Source organism: Dama dama, chromosome 9 (genome assembly GCF_033118175.1).
Source record: "Dama dama isolate Ldn47 chromosome 9, ASM3311817v1, whole genome shotgun sequence".
NCBI lineage: Eukaryota > Metazoa > Chordata > Mammalia > Artiodactyla > Cervidae > Dama > Dama dama.
Genome location: NC_083689.1, coordinates 49030687 through 49054525, shown reverse-complemented (window position 1 = coordinate 49054525; position 23839 = coordinate 49030687). Strand labels below are relative to the sequence as shown.

Below are 23839 nucleotides of genomic sequence, written 5' to 3'. Positions count from 1 at the left end.
AAGTGAATAACAAGAAATCAGGTGGGCACAGTGGGTCACTGTCCAAGCTTTTAAGCCCTGTGGCCACAACTTCTTTGAACAAAGCTATCCAAAAAGGTCCAAAGTGATGCTTAGAATACTTTAACATTGCCCAAGAGTCAAACGGACTGAATGAGTGTCTGATCTGAACATGGTACGAAGTGTAAATCCTTACATCTTTGACCACCCAGCATGCTATCAGCATAGTAGCAAAATCTATTCCATCAAAAATATGACTTATAAGAGAACAGCCATATCATTAAAGGTACACTGATCAAAGAAAAAGAATCTACCCTATCTACATACAATGCTTAAAAGAAAAAAAAGCACATCCAAAGATCCTCCAAATTTGTATTTTCCTTGCTTTTGCATATTTCCCTTCAACTGTCACCTAATATTTACATTCAATGAAACATCACAAAGCCTAATAAACTATTTACACAGGATTTACTCCTAATTCTTCCTTAGGAAAAGAATATTCAATCTACTCTGGGAGCAAAAAGATAATTCCATAATCTTTCTTCCTTATAACAGAACCAAATAATTCTCCAAATATTTATTTTTAAATCTACAAATTAAAAACATCTATAACAGTACACATTCCAATTAAAGTAAAAGAATTTCTGCAAGGAAGTTAGATGAGTATGCCAGGAGAGGGAAAAAGCAGAACCTCAGAGGGGGATTCTGATTCTCCGGAAAATAATAAAGCAGGAATATGACTAAACAGCAAACTTGGCCAAATCGTGAAAAGCATCTGTCCTTTCTTTCAAAGATTTATTTTTATAGCCCTAGCTACTTGTTACCAGGATGCCAGTTGGAATCTAAAGGCCTTGAGCTAGCTATATGCACAGGCTTTCTAAAACCATTCCATCAAAGAAAGTTGCTAACAGCCCAAGGCAGAATAGACACCAGCAACTAATAAGAAGTTTAGAGAACAGGACTGAGAAAATAGACAAATGAAGTAGAAATCAACATGAGTTTATATGAACTAGAAAACAGTACGTACAGAAAATGAAGTACATTTAGCTTATAGATAATTGTTGTCAATAAAAGAACTTTTAAAAAAAAAAAAAAAAGGGAAGAAAGAAAGAAAAAAAAAAAAAAACCCTGGAGATTTAATTCAAGAAAAACTTCCAGAAAGAAAAGATTTAAATCTATAGACTAAGAATTCATCCATTTCCATACATTCTAGTAAAGTTAATGAACTATGAAGATTTTAAAAATCCTCTTGGCATCCAGTCAAAAAGAGCAATTCACCTATAATGATGAAAAGAATCTTACTGACTTTAAACTTTCACATATCAACATTCAGCCTACACGCCAGAGGAGCAATGCCTGTAACGACTTTAGGAAATCAAAGTGTGAAGAATTTTATACCCAGCTAAACCGTTGTTTGAAATTAATGCAGAGGACATACGTTTTTTAAATGCAGCAACTTAGGGAATAATTTCCATTCACCATTCTTGAGGAAATTTTTATTAAAGGATGAAATATATGTAACTAAAAGATTAATGGAAAAACTATATCAGAGGTACTGGCAATGAGTAATAAATTCACTCAGCTCTAGAAATACATTTAAAACAACTGTTGGGGTTTATACTTACAGAATAAAATATAAATGTTATAAACTATTCAAAGAGTAAAAGGAATTCCCTGGTGGTCCAGTGGTTAAGAATCTGCCTTGCAATGCAGGGGACACTGACTCAACCCCTGGTCTGGGAACTAAGACCCCACATGTCATGGAGCACTAAGTCCATACACCCTGGAGCCAGTGCACCACAACGAAAGACCCCGCATGCCACAGCTAAGACCCAACATAGCCAAATAAATAAATAAATATTTTAAAGAGCTGAAGGAAATAGAAATAGGGAAGGTAAATGAAAGTTTAAAAAAAATCTTTAAAAGCTGAAATATCAAATGTTAAAGATACATGAATATTTAAAGGTGTAAAACATAAGCACTAGAACTAAAAAATAATATGTACTAAAACTGTATGGTTAAAAAAAAAAAAAAACTATGGTAAAGGGATGAGAATGGGGAAGTAACTACAATTACAAGAAAAATTTTAAAACATACAAAAAATAATTTTTAAACAAAGTTGATAGAAATAAACTTTAAAACATAAATAAGATAGTTCTCTGAGAGATAAAAATGATCAAAACTGACTCTAGAAGAGAAAAAAATTAAATAATTAAATAACTGTAAAAGAGAAATGTGCCTAAGAGTGACACACAAAAGTAACACTTCCCAATCATTTCACAGAGGAATTCCACCAAACCTATATGGAACAGTTAACTCTTAATACTAATTAAACTATTCCAGAGCAAAGAAAAAGAAGGATATTTCCAAATTACTTCCCTAAACTATAATAACATTGTCTCCAAATTCTCATATAAACAGTACATAATAATGAAACTGTAGATTTCATATTAATTGAAATCCTAATAAATCAAACTTCAAGTATACAGGAACAAAACACCATGAGCAAACAGGATTTACTCCAAGAATGCAAGGCTAGTTCAATACTGGGGACTTGTTCATATAATTTACTACATTAATAAATCAAAAGAGAAAAATTATATATGACTTCTATAAATTCTAAAAAGATATTTGATGAATTCAATATTTTTATGCATGAAAACTCTTAATGAAGTAAAAACATATGGGCTCCTCTTTAAATGAGAGAATATATTCTCAGTTCAAAAGGCAACATCTTTATTAACAAGGAAACACTGGAAGAATTCCCACTGAAGTAGAAAATAAATGAGCCCCCCACCCCTACAAAAGTCACTAGTCTTCTTATAAAAACAATGAATTAGAAAATATACTGTAAGAAAAGTTCCCACCTAAAATGGCACCGAAAATTATCTAGGAGTAAAACTTAAGAAGAAATGTATAAATTCTACATGCAGAAAACTTTAAACCACTACTTAAAAAAAAGATAAAACTTACTACATTAAACATTTTTCTGTATGACAATAAAAATCAACAAATTAAAAGACAAACTTTATTTACACTACACATTTCCTCAGCATGTAAAGAGATATGACGAATAAGAAAAAGACCAAACATGCAATTTTTTTTTAATGGTTAAGGACATAATAGCTAATAGAAAAGAAATCAAATAGTTTTTAAACATAAAAATTGCTTAATCTCATATATAGAAGTACAAACTAAAAACTAAAGTTATTTGTCAATTTTATCTCAACAAGTCAGGGTGTGGGGAACTAAGTTAAATCTATTGTTTGGCAAAGATCAAGAAGTTTGATAATATTCTATTAGTGAAGGTACAGGAGAAAAGGCACTTCCATATATTTTTGGTGAAAATAAATTAATCTAATAATCACTATGGAAGAGAACACGACAAGATCAAAATTAAAAATGCCTATGCCCTTAGGAAGATATGACTATGCCTTTCAGCCAAGCAATTCCATTTCTAGGAATTTTTCCTGCAGACATACCCATACATAAATTACAAGGATGGTCACTGCAGCACAGTCTTTCACAGTGACAGGCTTGAAAGAGCCAAATGTCCATCAATAAAGAACTGATTAAACTATATTTTATGGTACATTTATTCACTGGAATACTATGCAGCCATTAAGAAGAAGGAGAAAACTACTTATCCTCTGACGAGAAATACCTCCAAGATATATTACTAAACAAGAAAAACATGGATAACAATAGTCTATAAGTTGTATAAAAAGAAAAGAAAAGAAACCATGTGAATTAATATATCTGGAATGATATACATAAGGATCTGGTAACAGTGAGTGATGGGGGTTGGGCAGAGGGAGAACTGGATGGTCGAGAATCAGAAATAGGAAGAGGAAGAGGCTTACTATACTTTTTGGTACCTTTTAACTTTTGAACCAATATATACATGACCTATTTTTAAAGCTGGCTAGGGAAAAAATGAGGAAACCATGCAAATGAAGGTCTCACTGTAAAGGGAACTGGGATCCTGCAATGTATGTAACCTGGTTCATATTAAAATATTTTGGCTCACATTAACTTCTTAACATATGCCTACCTGTTTAGGTGGGTTTTTAGTGCCAATTTACAGCATAGTTTGTCTATGAGCCATATTCTGTTGAGCCACGGCCATTTCAAACAAACATATGTCCAACAAATAGCATATAATGGCTGATAATGGTTTCAGTCTTTCCTCTATTGCAAATTACAAACGTTTTATGAACAAGTCCATGAATGCATGATGAAGTATGACTTTTTAAGTCACTCTGCCATTTTAAGGAATGTAAGCATTACAATCACAGTAAATCGGGCCAATGAAGTTTGTCATTTGGAAATCTCCAAACCATCAGCAATTAAAAGATTTTTCCATGAACCCCCAAATCAAGTATTCTTTGGGAACCTTAATTTTTCTTAAAGTTCCTTTTGTTTCAGTTTACTCCATGAAAATATGAAAGACTATCAGATGCACAAAACCGAAACAAAACCCTGTATTGATCTGTGAAATGTTTAACAGCACCCTGAATTTAAAACACAGCTTTGGTCCAAATAACATGTATGATTTATTAAAGTTCTAAGACTTAACTTCTAGCACATATTTCCAATATGAATCTGTCATTACTCAGAGCAATTCTCTTTGATATGTTCTTTAAGTCAGCTGCCTTTTATATTTTGATTATAGACTATTTTAATTACACACTAAAAAAGAACACATCTCCCACTAAGAAAATGAGCACCAGCAACTCCAAAGTAATTTCCCCAGTACAATCTCCATTAAGCCTCTAAATACTTCCTTTACTAATTCAATGAATTAGAACTCTATTGTTTATGAATCACCTTCATGTTTGTAGGCCTATAACCCTTTTTTTTTAATATATAAAATACAATTGCTATGAAAGGAAACGATATTTATGTCTGATTAGAAATGAAAACACTATTACATAAATCAGTTTGGGCATTTCTTCACGTCTTGAAACATGATCGGCAATTTAGTCTAATTGGTGATCAAGGAAACTATCTTGTGATCAATTAAAGTAATTACCAGATTCCGGCAACACAACCTACCTTAATTTCAGCTGGAGTCTGCACTTCTTCAACTTTAATTAAAAATAATGAAAATTATTAAGCAAAATGCAGAGCAAGATCATTGCCAAGCATGCACATGTCACAGGATAGGACCTTCTCTTGGTGTTGATGACTGATCAATCACATAAACATTGCTTGGTACACCAAGGAAAGGCTTTCTTTGCCCTAGAATATGACTTCATGTCTCTCAATGACTTTCTCTAAAAAACATGGGCAACTATTCCAGCTGCTGCAAAGAGAACATCAGATCTTAATCTGCAGGCAACAGAAGAATATTCTCAATTAACAACACAAGAAATGTGCGGAGCAGATCCAACCAAAGATGTATTTGATCATGTTTTTTTTCTCCAAACTGTCACTGATAAGTTGACACAGTGGTCAACAGCAGAGACTTCAGGGTCAGAGACCTAGGTTCAAGTCTAGCTCTTTTGTTCACTAGCTATTTGACCTCAGAGAAATTACTTAACATGTGAAATGAGCCTCAGTTTCCCTGTACGTAAAAAGGTGATAACTCATGTAGCAGACTTTACAGTATGACAGGCATTCTACTAGGTGCTCAGTTAATGCTACTATTAATTATCATCACCACCAACACTTCAACATTATAGTATCTACACTCTGGAAGGGAAGAATTTCTTTTCAAACTCAGTACAAGAACAATAGAAAGGCCAAAGAAATACACCTTTGCAAGGCTGAGAAAACCAGCAACATATTTAAAACTGTTTCTCTACGTGGGTACCCTCAAAAGAAGATTTCCAATGGAACTGGAAATCTGTCAGTAAGCATCTTAGCCAAGCAGGTGGCTCACATCTCCCTGAGAAGCCAAACAAAAGGCCTTGCCTGAGGACTATCCCCTAGGCAGTCCAGCGTGTGAGTGTCTGGGCAGACAACCCCCACCAACACGGGGCCTCCAGTCTACCTGTCTTTCACATGAGCCACTGCAGAGCCCAACATCTCCAATAACCCAGGCCAAGAATATCGAACTCTGAAATTAAACTGGCTTCCACAAGCTCTTAAGACAATGTCCACAAGCTACTGAATGAGCAGACGCTCTGCTGTGCCCTAGGCTGAATGAGTGCCCTTTCAGCTGTTGGTAATAAGTACACCATTTGAGATAGCACATACTTCTAAATATTACCTTCGAAAGCTGTACTCACAGAGCCATAATATTTTTAGGGCCTTAAAAATAAGTTCCTCAGTCATCTTTTTTTTCTTTTTTTGCAATAATCATATCTTAAACAGCCATTTGGAAAAAATAAGGCAGCTCTTTTAGCTAATTACACAGTATCAGTCAATACACACCGTTAAATGAAAACACAAGGTGCAAAATAGTTTTCTTTGCAGAATTAGGATTTATAATTACATTAGTAAACACCTCCTGAATTCCCAGGCTAGGGAGATGACTGTTTGACAGAGGTCTACTAGCATGAATCCACTCTTCTCAAGGCAGCAGAGATAAGCAACATAAACACCTGTACACACAATTTTACCTAAGAGCCCTTCATTTCTGTTCTGTTTTCAGTGAACGTTCTCTAAGTACAATAGCTAGGCTTCACACAGCTCTCTGTGCCAAAAAGACATTCTGACCAAGACGATCACTCACCGAGAATACCTCTCCCCTGAAAAGACACCATTCATTTACGAATTCCTCTGCACGTATATTTAAATTATATGTCCCCATGTCATCAGTAGCTACTACTGGGCAGACCAACAGCTCAGTCTGATTAGTTCCCTCTAGAATTTCTCACAATCCGTTAGTTTTGCTCTCCTGGAATCAGTACTTTTCACCAGTTTTCTATCCATCCTTTCCCCCTAAAGCAGACAGAAACAATGGTTTCAAAATCACCCGAGAAGCCATTTACATCAAGTTCACCAACGTCAAAATAACTTCTGATGCCTTGCTGTTCACTTCTGCTATTCATTACTGCCAATCAGTTGCCTCAGAAAAGTTCTTTTGGAGGTTTTCTTCCCTAATCTGCTGATAATCCATATTTGTTAGCTTTCAGGAGTCTTACAAAGGGTGAGTATGGCAAGGACTACCAAAGTTTTTTGTTTTGTTTTAGCAATCCTTTAAGAATTACAATTTACACTCCTTTATACTGTGATCATCATAAAATTTATAAAAATTCAAATTTATATAGAAAAAATATCCCTAGGCTTCAATGTCATGCATCCAAACCATATATGGGGAGTATCTGGCCAAATACATTTTTTTAAATGGAATAATATGCAAAATAGCAGTTTATTCCCTATCTTTTCTTCTTTATAATCAACTGTTTCCTTTTAATAGATGCAACTAGTACTTACACAATATAATTTCAGTTTATATCTGATGGGAAACTGCCTTGCCTTATTTTATATATATATATAAATAATATATGTATATATAAATTATATATTATATATATAAATTATAAATTATATATATATATAAATTAAGTGTATATATATATATGTATATATATATATATATACACTTAATTTTAAAAAGAGAAAGAGAGAAAGGGCAAAAAGGTTTCTTTCTGCCCAAACTGGATGTGCTAAATTAATCTGAAAGTCAAGATCCAGTAACAACAACCAAAAGGGTGGAGGAAGAAAATAAGGGCTCAGGGCAAAAGAACACCTGATCCCCCACCATCCGGGGGTGGGGGCACTCAAAAAGTATTTTAAAGAAACAAAGTAGTATCTAATTTGGCTTAATGGTACAGTAAATACATTTTCTACAAGCAGTATACATTTTGTAAAACAGTTTCATTCCACTTCACATCACAAAATATCCGATGGTATAAAAAGGTCTGTACAGCATGAGTGAATTCATACTTATCCTTTCTTTCACTATTTTTAAACAGAATCAAGTCTCCTGGTAAGAGTTTTTAAGTACAGTTTCAGCAACACTTGCCAATATTTTCTGTAGGAAAAATATATCACGCAACTATTCAAGCCCCATCAGACATCCTGATCATTCCACAGAGGACATCCAGTGATAGACGGCTGCAATGAATCACTGGGAGAAAACAGTCTGCCAGACCCACATCTCAGAAGACGATGCCAATCCTGAAGAAGCCCGGTGCAGATAGAGACCATCCCATAAGTCGTCTGTATTTATTTGTTTCAAAGTGCACACACAGGTTATGAACTTGGAAAGGTCCATGAACTTGTCAGTCTTCAGACACTGAACTGAAGCAAACCACAAGTATATTCCGAGTTTATCCTCAATCTGTTATGATGAGGCTTAAGGAGAGCTCTATTCCTACCCTTATTGATGAAACTAGGGACTTTTTTGGTTTTATGTTCTAAACAGTATTACTAAAGAATTAAAAGAAAAAAAAAGTTTTTTCTACTTCAAAGAGTAGAAAAAACTTAGCACTTACCCTATTTTTGGTATCAAAAGATCACAAGGTCTGTTGGGGAGCCGGGGGCGGTGGGGGGGGGGGGGGCATTGGGGGCAGGTGTCATCATATTCCAAAAAGTTCTAACCCCAGCTCTCTCTCATTCTATGGCCTTGAGCAAATCCTGAATCTGTCTCACCTCTCCCAGTCTCTGTAAACCAGAGGCTCTACTACTTCTTAAGTGCACTCTAAGTGTAAGGAGGTCTGATAAGAACATGTAGAAAATGTACTACTGTGGGACACTGAAAAAGCTCCAATTTGCTTAAATCCCACACCAAGTAATTTCATGCTATTTTTTTTAATCTAGAAAATTTGTTCTGGGTAGCCAAATAAATTTAGATGCATCCCGAATACAAATGAAAAACGGTCTCTGTGTTTAAAATTCACAAATAAGGTGAATAACTCAGAAAACCAGTAATGAAGAGAAGAATTATTTAAAAGAATAAATGCTTACTTAAATGAATTCTTTTTGTAATATTCTTACATAAATTACCTTAACTTTAGTTGTTGATCAAGTACAGTTTTGGGGTTTGGGTTGTTTTTTGCCTTTTTTTTTTTTTTTTTAAACTAATTCACAAAGTTCTGAACAGAAGAAAAAAAGGGTTTGTTTTCCTGGACGTATGTAAATGGGAAAATTTTTCTCCACCTTAGAGCAGGCTCCCATACAGTTCCACCCCAGAGCAGCTGCCTTCTCTGTGCAGGTGAGGGCTGGCGGGCAGACAGCACACAGCAAAGCTTCATCTCTGCACCAAGACCTGCGCTCACGATCCCACTCACAATCGCATCAGAGGAAAGGACCGCAAACTGGCTTTAAGACACGAGGACAAAGAAAGCATACGGATCCTGATGGAGTGAGAGCACTTTGCCATTTCATGCAACTGCTAAAGAGAATTTCTTCCCTTTTGTTTTTAAAAGTTTATTATTTCATACCTTATGCAAATCATACTTTATATATTAGGCAATAATATTTGAGAAATACTCAAGTCAAATTAAAGGCTTCAATAGTCTTGCCAAAAAGCACTGTGATTTTCCTATAAAAAAATTATTCCAATTTGTTGATCTTACATAGGATGAAACATACTGTAACAATCTTCATAATTTATGTCCTGTTGGGACACAATGATTTAAAGTAACATAATACAGAGCCGCATCATGGCTAATCTAAACCACCTGACCAGATAAACACCAGCTTCCCTTCTCTCTTCAGCAAGGGCATTTCTGTTTATTGTCATATCATTTCCTCATTCTAAGAACATGCAGAATAAATGCAGCCAACCTGCATTTCAGTGGAAGGCTGAGCTGGCCTTTCCCATGTCAGGAGGTTTGTGCGCGCACAGGTACCAGTACAATGTCAAGGGCTTACAAGACACAAAACAATCCAGGAATTCCACCCGCAAAATCATTTACAGCGAAGCAAATATGGATTCATCCAGTACAATGTGGACCAGGTGTGGTGTTACAAACCACAATCTTTGGGCTTTTTTTTTTTCCAATATATATAATGTCACTGAAGAGGTAATTCTTTAAAACAAATTATGCGGCTTACTATGAGCCAACTTGGTATAAATGCTTCAATCACGCCTCTTGCCATGCTCACAGGCACTCATGATCTGACTAACCGAAGTGAAATGCCCACATTAACCAACGTCTTTCGGGGGTGAGGAATCCTGGTAGAGGAGAGAGACAAAGAGCCCTTACGGCACTAACCACAGCCATTTCTGGTACACAACTGCACAGGCAGATTTCAAATAGCAAGGTTTCTCCAGGGTCCCAATCCCTTCACCCTCCTCCCATACGCAAACCTTACTGGGCAGAGGAAGGTTTTCAGGGGGACTTCAGGGAAGGGTTTAAATTTCAGTCATGAAAGAAAAAGTGCAGGAACACATGTGCATTCGGCAGATAACAATTCACTGAAAATATTTTAAATCAAAACAAAACGCCTGTCTGACCAAATTTTTATAAACTTGGTTAGGAAAGAGGAAAACAAACAATTGTTTAAGGGTGGTTTCAAATATTGCTTTCTGCTATTACTGAGAATTTTCAAAGCTTTCCATGCTCCATTGGAAACAGCTCTGCTTCACAAACTGTTCTGGTTGGTCCTGCCAAAGAAATGGTCTGATACACTTTATTACAAGTTGATCGATTTGCTTACCCAGGCAAATATATATAATTATCTTTGCCCATGAAGACCAGAGTAAAATAGGATTCTTCCACGGAAAGCAATGAGATTACTTAAAGCCAGCTGGATGAGACAGCACTAGCAGACACTCAGCATCTGTATCCCAACCCCAGCCCCACTGAAGTCCACACTACATCTACTTCAAGTAATGTGCAGAAGCCAACCGACTGCCTAGCACCATTTTTCAGTCTCTCCCACACAGATCTTCAGAGGGAAGGAGGCAGCAAGTAGTTACATTTCCATCACAATCTGGAGCTTTCTGATTTGAGAAATTAAAGGGAAAATATCCTTTTGGAATATCGTTTTTCAGGCAACAGACATTTATAAAATAACGAGTTTAAACCTAACCTTTGCACATTTATAAACATGTAAGGTAGCAAGTTACAAATCTGTATCATGGATGGATGACACTCCAAGTTAATGCTCTCAACAGTGAATTTCAGTTAAAAGTGGGTCTCTTCTGCCCTGAAGTACTCAGTAGGTGGACTGAAGCCCCACTTGTGCTCCATCTTTGCACCTTATGCACACCTTCCCCAGATTTCCAGAGCCACTTCAAAACCAGCTCCTACTGCTCTGAGGTCTTAAGGGCTTAGGTCACCACAGATTTCACTGGCTTCATGTATGGGTGGGGTTCTTTAACGACAAACAGCCTTGTCATTGGGCTTCTATGTGAATGCCTCCAAGTCCTGTCCTTCACACAATCCTGAACCTTAATGTTTTATTAATCTGTATACCAGAAGGTTGTCCCAGCAATTTCATTTTTAGATCTATACCTTAAGGATACTCTCACACCTGTCCACAAGGAAATAAAAGGATGCCTGTTAACAAAACTCACTGTAGTAACGAACATCAGAAAAAACAAATGTCCATCAACAGGGAAACACATAAAGCGTGGTTAACTTATTTACATTTTATAATTGTTTTGCAGAGGAAATGAACATTTTAAAAACACATCTACTGTAACAGAAGCATACAATGAGATGGAAAGAATATCAATCCAAGAATTCAAAACCTGTGCTCTAGACCCAGACCCTGAGCAAGCTATATGTCCTGCCTAGGCTGAGATTCCCCCATCTGGATACAGGGAGATGATGTGTACCAATCACATACACAAAAAGTGAAGTTCACAAACACACAAAATGAAGTTCAACAAAAAAGAATATTAGCTAATTATAATATCAGCAGCATGCAATGGAATACTACTCAGCCATAAAAAAGAATTACATAATGCCATTTGCAGCAATATGGATAGACCTAGAGATTATCATACTAAGTGAAGTAAGAAAGAGAAAAATAAATATAATATTACTTATATGTGAAATCTAAAATATGACACAAATGCTGCCATATCTAAAATAAAGTTTTTCCATGAAAAAAATAAAATATGAACTTATCTACAGAACAGAAAAAGAGTCACAGTCATAGAGAACAGACCTGTGCTTGTCAAGGAGGAAGAGGGTGGGGGAGGGATGGATTAGGAGTTTGGGATTATGCAAACTAAATAGATGCAAACTATTGTATGGAGAGTGGATAAACAACAAGGTCCTACTGTACAGCCTAGGGAACTACATTCAATATCCTGTGACAAACTAAAATGGAATATTTATGAAAAAGAAAGCATATATATGTATAACTGAGTCACGGTGCTGTACATGAAAAATAGACACAACACTATAAACAATTATACTTCCAAAAAATAAACCTTAAAATAATAATAATAGCCGCAGTACTTAGTAGACACAAGGAACAGTTTATCTCTGATTACTTTCTGATTATTTCAGCATTAACCATAAATTGTTTTATCAGTTACTTGAATACATCTGAATAGACTCCTTTCTGATTAAACAGCACCCTCTGAACATAATTACTTCTCACTGACTAGGAATCCCAATGTATCTCAGGGGCTGAGATACCACTGATGCTCACGGTTCCAATCTGGATAAAGAAGGAAAGGGAAAAACCCAAAGGGCACTTAAAAAAACCAACACTCCAGGCCAGACATTTACACAACTCCACAAACAGACTGACCCTTCCTATTTCACAGAGAAGAGAACTGAGGTCGCAAGAGGAGGCAGCCACCTAACAAAAAGTGAGGCTCGGCCTGCAACACAAGGATGCCCAACTCCGAACGCTTCGTGTGTGTTTAAGACCAATCGCTAACATCAGATTATATTCTTTCCATTTCTCACTTTTACCTAAATGCTAATGATAGCAAAACCAAGTTTCCTGTAATTTTTATTCTAAAAACTTAATTATAAGAGAAAAATAAAGTATTATAGAAGGTTTAGAAAAAGAAGAAATTACCATATATTTTGTTTTCATTTTTTTCCTCGTGTCCTTTTTCCCACAATCACTGTCATGATAGTATTCTTTTATTGTGGATCCTGAACCATCTTATAATATTCAAACATTCTACTCATTTTCCATGTGGCTCCATGGTCTTCTTATTTTTAGAAGCTCTTCATTTATAAAATGGGTAATTCCACATAGAATGAATAATTTTCTTTTATAAAAACTATTTCACGTAAATGGTCCAATCATGTAGAACAAAAGACACATATACAAATATATCTTTCTAAGCAAAGTCTTCTGAACATTTTTTTAAATTGAAGTAGATTTGTTTCAGCTATACAACAAAGTGATTCAGTTGTGCATATATACATGTGTGTGTGTGTGTCCATATATATTCTTTTCCATATTCTTTTCCATTATAGGTTATTACAAGATATTGAAAAGATTCTTCGAATGCTTTACCAATACACATTGTGAAGTTTCGGAGGAGGCAAAATTGAGGAACTGTATAATTGGAGGTTTATGCAACAAATGAGAAGTCTTTTTTTTAACCCCCTTTTTCCCCAAAGTCCAGTGAAAACATTAGCTTGTATAACCAATTTTTCTTTAGCTGAGCATTTGTTAAAGCTACTGATTAGTTCAGGTATTCACCATCTGCAGTGTTAACACCATGACAACTGCACGTGTTGGAACAGACACTCCACCCACCGACCTGGAAGCGTCAGGGGCACTGTCATCAAATCCTCCCACATGAAGGCAGTGTGCCCTGTGGAAGGATCAATCCCCAGAGCAGACTTCTCTGGGACCTAAGGTCTTACCCTCAAATATTTCTCCCAGCCACACATGTGACTGTGGGCACACCACCCAACCTTCTTCCTTTTTTTTTGGCCTCACCGTATGACTTGTGAGATCTTAGTTTCCCAAAGCCCCTCGGCTGTGAGAGCACAAGCCACTGGGCCACCAGGAAAATTCCCACTACCCAACTTTCACACAGGCCCCAATCTGCCCAGGAGAGGACTACTCATTGAGGGGTGGAGAGAAGGTCCATGAGTCAGGATACAAAAGAGCTCTCTATGTTTTTGTTTTTAGTGCTCAGAAAACAGAGTACTGCTCTGAAATGATCTGCATCTTAAGTTTTCAAAATTATAATACTGGTAGAGTTTCATAATGAAGTTAAAGTCTCCATTACCCTCTTGGTTTGCCTAATCTTCTTCAAGCACCCAGTGAAAACCTGGGGCCATGCCTACCCTGGTGGTCTGAGTTGTATTCTTCATGGAAATCTTGAGAATTATGGCCGGTTGCAAATCCAGAGTTACAGTAAAACAAAACAAAAAAATATATGTTGATCTGTAAATATGGGGGGTGGGCATGAGACCAGAAATAAACTGGGGGTTTATTTCTCTCATTTCTGAGAGAAATGAGCAACTCCAAGAGCCATCCTCCATGAGACCAACATGGTCAGAGTTGCTAGAGCCTGAATCCCCAAGGCTCAGAAAAGCATGCTTTACAATTTTTAGCCTGAATTCATTTTCTTTACAAAAAAAAAGGTGTGCTGCTTTAACTTTAAATCTTATCTGGACTCACGTAGTATGTTATGGGAAAGTGCCTGAAAAGTCCTGTGATACAGAAAGACCCAGAAAGGAAAATGTACACTCCCACCTTGAATAGTTACTTCTCCCGCTCAGCCTCGGATTCCTCATGCAGGAGGAAGAGGGTGGACCAGTGACGGCAGGGCTCCTCCCACTTTGTGACTTGGCAACCAGCATAAGGAGGTAAGTGCTGTGTTCCCTGATGATTAACAAAACATAGAAAAGATTCTTCTCATTGCAGAGACTGGGGTTTTCCTAGGCCAGCAACCATCTTGTTTAGGAAGTGAGAGTTTGTTTCTTCATGGTAGTCACGAAAGAAGCTAGGGTTCTCTGTCTGGCATAAATGACCTATTTGGGACCGCAGAAGTGTTTCTACAAGCTCCAGTAAAACTTTAAGGTAGTTAAGTGTTTAATTTATCTTTCAGTTTCATACACTGTGAGAGCAGACACCAAGTCACAAATACCTGTCTCAGCCTTTCACAGAGAATTTTGAACCTTCCTGTGTGTGTTTGTTTTCTGATTTATCACTTTCTGTTTCCTTCCTTAGATGCATCGAAAGTTTTAGGCCGAGAGGTTGTGCTGACACATGGCAGATGCTGCACAGGATTTAAGTAGTCTCTGTGTTTTGGCAGACTGGGGCACTCTGCATCACTCTTTCTCCTGACTGCCTCAGGTGTGGGTAAAACTCCTTTCAAAAATGAGAAAGTTTCCTATGACCCAAAAGATGACCCTCACATATTTAGGCATTAACAGGTTATGGATATAAGGTTCTAAAAATCTCAGAATCTCAACAAAAAAAAAGAAGAAGAAGAAACAAAAAACAAAACCTGAATGTAAGAAAATCATCTGGCCACCTTCTTATTGTGTACTAGTTTCTAAGAAGGCAGGGCCATACTGATTAATGACAATGAAAAGACACATACATGCCTATTTTAGAAGGTTCAAGGCTGGTGTTTTCTCTCAAAATTCAATACTATTGAGTATTTTCTTCCAATACATTTCCTTTAAGCAGAAAATATGATCAGGTATATTCCAAATAAGACTTTTTTGAAAGACTAAAAACATAATAATGAATTTAAGAAAAATCTGCTCACAAATCTGACAAAAGAGAAAATAAAGGTCAAATTATTATAACAAGTATAGGTAGGTTCTATTTTTAAAATTTTAAAAATTAAAGCTAAATAAAGAGTTTTTTTTCTTTTTCTTGCAACACCTTTCTTTTGCCACTTGTAACTTTATGAGTTAGTAAGAAATGACTTTGTTTACAGCAAAACAAATGGGAATTAGTTTGGGTTTTCCAATTTTTAAAAGTTGGTAATAAGTTCCTTTAAAAGCACTCTAAATATATGTATATGTATATGTGTGTGTGTGTGTGTGTGTGTGTGTGTGTGTGTGTATAAAAGTAATTAAAACTTCCAAACAAAATGTTTGAATTTCGGACAGCATTTAAATATCCTTGAGTTCACAGCCTCCTAACCCTATTCCTTCCCCCTCCACCCCACAGTACTTCCACTCAGCACCACTTTTCTGCCTCTACCCTCACACAGAAGTGAGTCAAAGGTTAATTTCCATTCTAAGTCAAATTCTAATCCAATGTGCTCCCTAAGTACCCCACCCAACACACAAAACTACCATGCAAACAGTCTTCTCCAAAGTGGGAGGTTCAAGGAGGGTGACAAACACTCAACAAAGAGTGAAAATCAGCTATAAAATTCAAAAATCCCACTGATACCCACACCCTACTATAGACATAAAATGGTCAGTTCAGGAAAAAACCTACTTTTGTATCTCTCCACTGCCATTTCTTGGTGAGAAAACGACTTTTAAAAGCTAGTCAAAGAACCACGAGCAGCAAGACAGACAGCCACCGCTGATTTCACTCTGGCATCCAGCATCTACGGCAGTAGTGATGGACCTCGAAACATTCATGGCGATCAACACTAAAAGGCAGAGACATCATAGGCATGAACACTCCAGGAACTGCAGACCAGAATCAAAACCTCGAACCCTACACTCACAGAGCTAAAACGTTTCCTCATGTGAGGAAGAGAACCACCAGTAACAATCTTTGGAAATAATATTTGAGTCTTGGCTCAACTGGATAATTTTGTTCTGCACCAAAACCGTTCAAATTCCCAAAGTCTACGAGCAGATTCATACTAATTTCAAGACACAGTTTCCTTCCAAACCCAATGAAATGAAAGGCAGAAACCAGCAAAAGAAAAAAAAAAAACAAACATACATAAGATGGCTTGCCATTTTATGAAAAACAAATGAAGAATTACACTCACATCACACTGATAAACTGAGAGGCTGCCAGTGGTTTTCAGGGCAGATGTAACATTTTAACAAATGTGATTGTTTGTGAACGAAATAATTCTGATCAAAAACTTAATTGCAGCCAAAGTGAGCCCTGGGCTATGTCACCATAATCCATTCTGACAGGAAGCAGTGAGTGGAGATTCCTACTGTGAACGGAGCACATGTGAAAGGTCAGCTTTGGCCTGGAACTTCAAAACCGTTAACGTGTAAAACAGTGTGCATTAGAGCCCGGAACGGCTAACCACTGGATTAGCGGATGTCCGCTATGTGGGTCTGATGTGCTTTTGGCAGGTAATGGTTAATTTGTAAATAGGGAATGTATTATAACTTTCTTCTTTGCCTCTTCCCAACATTTACCAGCAGAATTCACTCTTAATTACAGACTCAGAATATTACAAAATTAGATTTATAGCATGGTCTCATTATAACAAAGTCCTTGTTTGTGAAATGAAACTTATTTTTAATAATTTAGTAAAGGAAAAGTTACATACATTTTTTAAATGTTTGATGAATGAGAACTTTTTTCATGTAAAATGAATTTATCTGTTCACCAATAGCAACTGTATTACAAAAGCCAAAATTTGTCAAATGAGGATTTCATTATAAGAAATGGATAATTTACTCACATATTATAATCTGAAAAACCAATTACATGATACCATTTTGCATGGCTTAAAAAAATTCTGAGTAAAAAAGCAGTTAATAACAGTTTTCATTTTCTAATGAGCTGTTACTTATCGAAGAACCAAGCTAAATGTTGCCTTATAAACCAGTGCATATGAAAGTACTTTATATATATTTAATGCTATAAAGTTGGTTCATTTGGCTTTAAATTAGCCATTTCTCTCATATATAAACCACTTAAAGGTAATATGGCATTAATGGGTGATAAAAGTCGACACTGTGCACCTCCTTGATTATTTTAGGATTTAATTCATTTTTGAGTTGAGGAGAAACACTTCTCAATGAAAACAAGTAGGTCTTCTAGTCAGTTTTATTTCTATTCTCAAAATCAGCCTTCTAAAGCTACATCTCTGGCCATTGGACAGATGCAGCTCCTGGGCCCTCTGCAGACTAAATGCAGAAATCTTGAAGGTGGCTATATAGCAAGGGTAGCCTCATGGCCAGCAATCTCATGATTCCCATCCCCTTGAGGGTGTCCACAGACACTTTTAGAAACAAAATCATACATGTGCTACTAACTGCAATGGAAGGCTGAGAACATGGTCAGCAAAATAAGTTACCAATTTCTTATGTTTCTGCTTTCTATACAGGATCTGAAAACAAAACCTTCAACATATTTAGAAGATTCAGAATCTCCCTAATACTCTGCTTCTGAAAGTAGGGACTGTGCACATTTACCAACCACCTTCCTAGACTCTAGCCCTTCAAGGACCTTACAGTGTGGTGGAAGAGGGCAGACAGTCAACCATAAAGACCTGGCAGGAAGTAAAGGAGGTAGAGAGGAAGCAATCAAGAGAGGCTGTGTTAGTGAGCGGTGTTGGACATACTCATCTTAAACTTTTAGCCCTCCTCTCCACAGACACAACAGCAATCCAGATTCATAAGTAGAGCACCTAAGTTACCACAGGAGCTAAATTTATCCCAAGTACAAAAATTTTAAAAGAGATGTGTAATTCACACACAAAAAAGTATTTCCAAATTGGTCATTAAGGCATTTTCTTTTACTGTTATGTGACTGACTACACCTGGTAACACACTAAATATATATAATTTTATCTTCACTCCTAATCATTTTTTCCATCACCACAACCTTTTCAGCAGAATAATTCTTGGCCACCATTCCACTTCCTTGGTGAGGCTCAGGCTCAAAGAAGCTCATGGACTTCCCTCCAGAAAGGTTACCAACAGAGCAGGAAGTGCGCCAGCACTGAGTTTCAACTTAAAATGGACACGCCCACTCGGGGACACGCCCACTCAGGGACAGGGACCCTGTGCCCAGGTGCATGCACCGCACCTGCAGTCCATGCTTAGGATTCTCTCACTCAGGAGCAAGATTAGTACTAAGGCAATTACATCTATTGATTCCGAAAGAGATGTTACTTATTTCTTAGTTGGCTTAAGTTTGTTTACATGTCTTAAAAACAAATGTCCAGAAGGTTCAACTTACACTTTAATTCAGTTCTGCTCTGTGAGCTCAGTTTTCACAAATACCAAGAAATATGTTGTTACCGGTTTCTTTTTAAGGACCCATGTTCAAATGGGAGGACACTAAAGAAATTCATCATTCAATTCTTATTCGGAGGAGCAGATTCTCTGTAACCTGTAAATTATTTTGATTTACAAGGAATCATTATTGTATTCATAAATGCTGGAAAGTTGGTGAACAACATGATATAATGACACCCCAAAATAATTTTATAACTGCAGGTGTGCAAATCATAACATGTGGGAGATGACTCAAAGGATAATGGGGAATAAAACAGTTTAGGAAGGGTCACATAAAGAAGGGAAAGAAGCGAGGGCATGTACCGCAATTTTCCAAGATGTCTTTAAGACCAAACTACTCGTTTAGAGGCAGATGCAGTGGAGCAGAGTCTGCATGGGCAGCAGAGTCAACAGTTACATTTAAACAAGCAAAGGCAAAATGCTCCATAATTTACAACAACCCAATCACATGGCTCATTCTTTTGAGGTTAAATGCTACTGACATAAGCTACACCTGAATCCAATCAGTGCAGAGACGCTGAGAAGATTCACACGAAAGGACTAAATTTGTCACAAATGGGTCGGTTTCCGATCTTAATGTAGCCAAGTTGCTTTACTCTGACCTCCATTGAACAAATCAACTTAATGGGCACTAGGAGTGCTATAAAACTTAACAATGGAGTGATTTTTAACTTTTAAAATATAGTTATGAAGCAAAATGTTGGATAGCTTCTACAATACTGGAAATCAAATTAAATCTAGATGTTTTTTAACAGTCTTGACAGATATAATCCTAGTTACCATGTAAATTTATGGTAAGCTGCTGTGATATTAGCCACAGGTGCTACTTTTAATATATGAGCCGCATCTGGCTGGGAATAGAATTTCTCAGAGGACTGAAAATGACCTCACTATCAGACAATGGAAGGGAAAAAAACAAGACCACTGTGGCATATAAAAAGCTGAAGATGTGGTCCACAACTAAATATTTCACATAAAATTCATTTTAACTCTGCAGTTGTAGGTTAAAAGATATTATGCTTTCAATATTTAAGAGGCGTAGATATATTTCAACCAAATAGCCAAAAGATTAAGAATGTAAGACAGTTATGAATACCCTGGCTACGTATACAATACTAGTGTTCCATCCTTTGATCAATGTCGGGAAAAATGATGCACTAAGACTTGAAAAGAAAATTCTTTCATGGTTCCCAAGCACACAACATGATTAGACACCACTAAGCATACCAAACCAAGATGTAACAACTACTGATCTCTAAGCGCCTGGCCAACATCACTGGTTGGGTTTTTAAAGTTCTTTGGAGCCATTCATAACGTCCAAGAAAACATTCTCATCAGGTGAAATTTTTAAAAAGCATTACAAGTAATCACTATTTCAAGTCTGAGAACCAGCAATATCACTACAGACAAATACAAAGAGAAAACATAAGTTTCTCTTACCTACCCAATTCAAAAATAAAAAGAATATGTATAAAATATACAATTGTTCCCTTTTAAGAAACTCTTTCTGAACCACTCAAAAGCCATCATTTGCCAGAGAACTGGCAAGTGTGGAAATGTGATAGAGGATTTACAAAGATTTAATTTCCTATGAAATAACTCTTCCCGAATTAAACAAGCCTTCTTTATCTGAAAAAAAAAAAAAAATCTCTAAAAGAGAAACATTTCTATGAAAATATTCCCTACCCCATTGCCCTAAGCTGTGAGAATGTTAGCTATAAAGCCCTATAACAAAACATTTTCCTTCTGACCTTCTCAAGTAACTTCATGAAGGGCTTGATTTTTTTAGCTTCAACAGATCAATGCACTCTAGATGACGACTTCTATTTACTTTAACAAATAAATGGATCTATGCCTGATTTCAGTGGGCATGAAGATCCTGGGTACCTTCAGCAAGAAGAACCTGGTATGACACCCTGATACTCTTGTGATAAATGGACAGCATTTATTAATATATGGAGCATTTAGAAAAGGTAGGCTCACCAAGCCTCATCTGTGCTATGAGGTTAGTTATGATAGAAAGGCACTGGTTAAATTAAACAGGGCCTTCCAGTTCAATGGAATACTCTATATATCCCACCATTAAAAATCATGAAGCAAAATATTTTACTGACAGGAAAAAATGTTCACCATGTATGAAGTGAAAAAAGTGACTGAGAAAAGTGTCCACAATATGACTCAAAATATATATATATAAACATATGTACATACACAGGAAATTCCCTCATACCTCAGTTGGTAAAGAATCTGTCTGCAATACAGGAGACCCAGATTCAATTCCTGGGTGGGAAAGATCCCCTAGAGAAGGAAATGGCAACCCACTCCTGTATTCTTGCCTGGAGAATCCCATGGACAGAGGAGCCTGGTGGGCTACAGTCCATGTGGTTGCAAGAGTCGGCCACAACTTAGTGACTAAACCACCACCATGTACATACATATATACTCACAAAACACGCATTCACGCATATTGCTTCGTAAGTGGGCAAAAGACATATTTTTCTTCGTGATACTTCACTGTGTTTTCAAAGTTACAAAACATACTATGCAATCAGGAAAAAAAATGTATTTATTAATAAGCTAAACAAACCACACAAACCTAACAGGGTGCTATCATTCCCGTAAGAGAGAGTGGCCTGGTTAATCTCTGTGGGGTATGAGTAATCCATAAATGTTAAACCCTTCTATTTAAAGCTTACAGTTTTAAACAAATAAGAAGATGGAAGAGACTCATTTTCTAGCTTACATAACAGAATCATAGATGAAGACATTTAGAATTACAATGGCCCTCTCTTCTACACATCTGTATCCACAGCTGAATGATCAGAAAGCTGGCATCTCTCAATGCAGAAGTGTATCTTCTCCATGCAGAGTGCTAATTTGCAAAGTTAAGTTTTTAGAGGCTCTCTGCAGACCTTCTATCTGAACGTGATTTTCTCCTCCAGGTAGAAGTTGACCCCCAATCTACAATTGACTTAGGACAAATAACTGGTCAATCAACTAACGCTTTCAGGACAGGGCATGCAGAACCATGTAGCAATTTACAGGTCAAATTCCTATCAGTAGCTGCCTACCCTTTCCTTTAAAATATGCAAAGAACATATTGCCTCTTTGAAGCCCTCCAAAATGAACACCATTTCTTAAATACAACAAAGAAACAGACTCAATTTTGAACAGCTGAGTTGTTCATCCAAAGGTCTAGGATGTTCCTAAATAGAACAATATCCATATCTTGAATTATTCCACAATCCTTCAAAACACAGACTTGGGTTAGAAAAGAGCTGTGGCCTTAGAGTAAGTAGGAAGCCAAACCTTGGAAGGATGGCTCATTGCTGCTTCCTCTGTAAGTCTGAGTAGCTTCCTTCCTACCACTTCTAAACTGGGCTTCCTATACCCAAACTCACAAGGCTGCTGGGAAACTTCAATGAAACCACCTACGTTATTTCCCAGGTCACCCAACAATGAGCTACTAATGCCTAGAAAATGCTCACTGGTTCATAAAATACTTTGTGACTCTCCAAACTGTCAGAAAGAAAACTGACTTGGCTGCATTTCAGGTAAATAATGCAATATTAGAATTACCTGTCAATATTAAGAATGACCTTAAAGTAACATTTTTATATCAAAAAATGCTTACATTAAAAAATGTATCAAATTTTTAAAACTTTTCTATCTGGAAGACCACCAAGTTATGACTTAAAAAAAAGAAAGAAAGAAAAGAAAATCGGCCAAGAGGGCTGAACCAGTGGCTATAGAAAAGGAAAGGGATCTGAGATTAAAAGAACTGTCTGGCAACAGAAATGAGTGCCTAATTGATAACAGGTAAAAGGCCTGTGGCACTGTGACATCTGTAGGTCTTGGAAGAACCTGCCATGGTCCCTCAGGACACCAAGATTTATAAAAGTCTGGGTGTGTGTGGCTGAACTGTGGAGCCAAAATATCAAGTAAGTGCCAACCCCAGACTTTCCTTATTGGAGGTGATTTACTAGAGATGCCACAAGTGGCCTGTTTCTTTCTCCAACACTTTATTTATTTATTTTTTTTCATTTATTTTTATTAGTTGGAGGCTAATTACTTCACAACATTGCAGTGGGTTTTGTCATACATTGACATGAATCAGCCATGGAGTTACATGTATTCCCCATCCCGATCCCCCCTCCCACCTCTCTCTTCTCCAACACTTTAAAACTGCTTGTAGAACAAAGGCACAAATCAGTGCTGCTCTGCACCATGGCCCTAAAGAGCATCCCATCATACACAGCAACTTAGGGGCCAATAAGTTGGTCACCGTTCAGAAACATCATGTCTAGGAGTAAGGAATGAGAAGGAGAAGTCCCTGCTGAGAGTTTTAGGTAATAACCTGTAGAAGACAAAAAGATGAAAAACACTATGTTCCCCTGAGGCTAAGGGCACTGACCAGGGTCACCTGTAAGAGCCCAATCAAGGGGCTGCGTGGATTCAAAATACCTAGATGATACGAGGAGGGCACTGTGGGAGACGTTCACAAGTACAACCCAAGCCTTGGCCCTCAAGGTACTTACACGTTAGATGCACAGAGACAAAGCTAAGTAGTTGCATTCCTCTGTTACATGATCTAAGCTGCACTTACATCCTAATTCTGCCACTGGTTCTCTGTCAGTTTCACCCCTAGGCCTCATTTGCTTCATCCCTTCCAGTGCTAATATTCACAGGTTGAGTATCAAACAAAGCTGAAAGAAAACCACAAACAAATAAGATCATGCAAGTGCTGAATTACAGACAAAAAGAACAGACAGGAGACTAACATTTGTGGCTTCAAAGACTTG

General features: G+C 36.9%; 1 protein-coding gene across 4 annotated transcripts in view; it reads right to left on the bottom strand.

Moving 5' to 3' along the window:
* The window catches only part of PCBD2 (pterin-4 alpha-carbinolamine dehydratase 2), a 44497-nt gene that overhangs the window by 3353 nt on the left and 17305 nt on the right, over positions 1 to 23839 (bottom strand). The window contains exon 1 of one of the 4 annotated variants that reach the window (XM_061151338.1): positions 16306 to 16417. The exons of 2 other annotated variants lie outside the window; for them this stretch is intronic. The gene's annotated coding sequence lies outside the window, so the exon portion shown is untranslated. Of the gene's footprint in view, positions 1 to 14595; positions 14721 to 16305; positions 16418 to 23839 lie in introns of those variants that run through there. One more of the 4 variants, XM_061151337.1, reaches the window with a different exon arrangement.